The following is a 2915-nucleotide window of genomic DNA, read 5'->3' on the forward strand; positions in this document are numbered from 1 at the left end:
ATTGCTTTCTTCATGACTTATACATGTTCCTCTGACTACGAGATTATGCAACTCCCGAATGCCGGAGGAACACTTAGTGTGCCATCAAACGTCACAACGTAACTGGGTAATTATAAAGATGCTCTACAGGTGTCTCCAAAGGTGTTTGTTGGGTTGGCATAGATCAAGATTAGGATTTGTCACTCCGTGTATCGGAAAGGTATCTCTAGGCCCTCTCGGTAATGCACATCACTATAAGCCTTGCAAGCAATGTGACTAATGAGTTAGTTGCGGGATGATGCATTACAGAACGAGTAAAGAGACTTGCCGGTAACGAGATTGAACTAGGTATAGTGATACCAACGATCGAATCTCGAGCAAGTAACATACCCATGACAAAGGGAACAACGTATATTGTTATGCGGTTTAACCGATAAAGATCTTTGTAGAATATGTAGGAACCAATATGAGCATCCAGGTTCCGCTATTGGTTATTGACCGGAGATGTGTCTCGGTCATGTCTACATAGTCCTCGAACCCGTAGGGTCCGCACGCTTAACGTTCGATGACGATTTGTATTATGAGTTATGTGATTTGATGACTGAAGTTTGTTCGGAGTCCCGTATGAGATCACAGACATGATGAGGAGTCTCGAAATGGTCGAGAGGTAAAGATTCACATATTGGAAGGCTATATTCGGACATCCGAAAGGTTCCGAGTGATTCTGGTATTTTTCTTAGTACCGGGGAGTTACGGGAATTCACCAGGAGAATTAATGGGCCTTATTGGGCTTTAGTGGAGAGAGGGGAGAAGGGCCAAGAGGTGGCGCGTGCCTCCCCCTGCCCAAACCGAATTGCACAAGGGGTGGGGGCGCAGCCCCCCTTTCCATCTCCTTCTCCCTCTCTTTCCTTCTCTCCTATTCCGAATAGGAACGGGAATCCTACTAGGACTTGGGAGTCCTAGTAGGACTCCCTATGCTTGGCTCGCCCCCTAGGCCGGCCGCCTACTCCCTCCCTCCTTTATATACGGGGGAGGGGAGCATCCCAAAGACACAAGATTTGTCTTAGCCGTGTGCGGTGCCCCCCTCCACAGTTACACACCTCAGTCATATCGTTGTAGTGCTTAGGTGAAGCCCTACGCTGGTAACTTCATCATCATCGTCACCACGCCGTCATGCTGACGGAACACTCCCTCGGCCTCAACTGGATCAACAGTTCGAGGGACGTCACCGAGCTGAACGTGTGTAGATCGCGGAGGTGTCGTGCGTTCGGTACTTGGATCGGTTGAACCGCGTAACTAAACGCTTCCGCTTTCGGTCTACGAGGGTACGTAGACACACTCTTCCCGCTCGTTGCTATGCTTCTCCGAGATAGATCTTGCGTGATTGTAGGCAAAATTTTGAAATACTACGTTCCTCAACAGTGGTATCAGAGCCAGGTCTATGCGTAGATGTTATATGCACGAGTAGAACACGGAGAGTTGTGGGCGACAATTGTCATACTGCTTACCAGCATGACATACTTTCATTCGGCGGTATTGTTGGATGAAGCGGCCCAGACCGACATTACATGACCGCGTTCATGAGACTGGTTCTACCGCCGTGCTTTGCACACAGGTGGCTAGTGGGTGTCTGTTTCTCCAACTTTAGTTGAATCGAGTGTGACTATGCCCGGTCCTTGTTGACGGGTAAAACAGCACAGTTGACGAAAAATCATTGTGGTTTTGATGCTTAGGTAAGAACGGTTCTTGCTAGAAGCCCGTAGCAGCCACGTAAAACTTGCAACGACAAAGTAGAGGGCGTCTAACTTGTTTTTGCAGGGCATGTTGTGATGCGATATGGTCAAGACGTGATGATATATAAATTATTGTATGAGATGATCATGTTTTGTAACAGTTATCGAGAACTGGCAGGAGCCATATGGTTATCGCTTTATTGCATGAAATGCAATCACCATGTAATTGCTTTACTTTATCACTAAGTGGTAGCGATAGTCGTAGAAGCAATAGTTGGCAAGACGACAACGATGCTTCGATGGAGATCAAGGTGTCAAGCCGGTACGATGGTGATCATGACGGTGCTTTGGAGATGGAGATCAGAGGCACAAGATGATGATGACCATATCATATCACTTATTTTGATTGCATGTGATGTTTATCTTTATGCATCTTATTTTGCTTAGTTCGGCGATAGCATTATAAGATGATCTCTCACTAAATTTCAAGGTACAAGTGTTCTCCCTGAGTATGCACCGTTGCGACAGTTCGTCATACCGAGACACCACGTGATGATCGGGTGTGATAAGCTCTACGTTCACATACAACGGGTGCAAGCCAGTTTTGCACACGCAGAATACTTGGGTTAAACTTGACGAGCCTAGCATATGCAGATATGGCCTCGGAACACTGAGACCGAAAGGTCGAGCGTGAATCATATAGTAGATATGATCAACATAGTGATGTTCGCCATTCAAAACTACTCCATCTCACGTGATGACCGGACATGGTTTAGTTGACATGGATCACGTGATCATTTAGATGACTAGAGGGATGTCTATCTAAGTGGGAGTTCTTAAGTAATATGATTAATTGAACTTTAAATTTATCATGAACTTAGTCCTGATAGTGTTTGCATATCTATGTTGTAGATCAATTGCTCGCGTATAGCTTCCCCGTTTTATTTATGATATGTTCCTAGAGAAAACTAAGTTGAAAGTTGTATAGAAGCAATGATGCGGACTAGGTCTGTGATCTGAGGATTATCCTCATTGCTGCACAAAAGAATTATGTCCTTGATGCACCGCTAGGTGACAGAATTATTGCAGGAGGAGATGCAGACGTTATGAATGTTTGACAAGCTCGGTATGATGACTACTTGATAGTTTAGTGCACTATGCTTTATGCCTTAGAACCGGGACTTCAAAAATATTTTGAAATGT

Source organism: Triticum aestivum, chromosome 4D (genome assembly GCF_018294505.1).
Source record: "Triticum aestivum cultivar Chinese Spring chromosome 4D, IWGSC CS RefSeq v2.1, whole genome shotgun sequence".
NCBI classification, from domain to species: Eukaryota; Viridiplantae; Streptophyta; class Magnoliopsida; order Poales; family Poaceae; genus Triticum; species Triticum aestivum.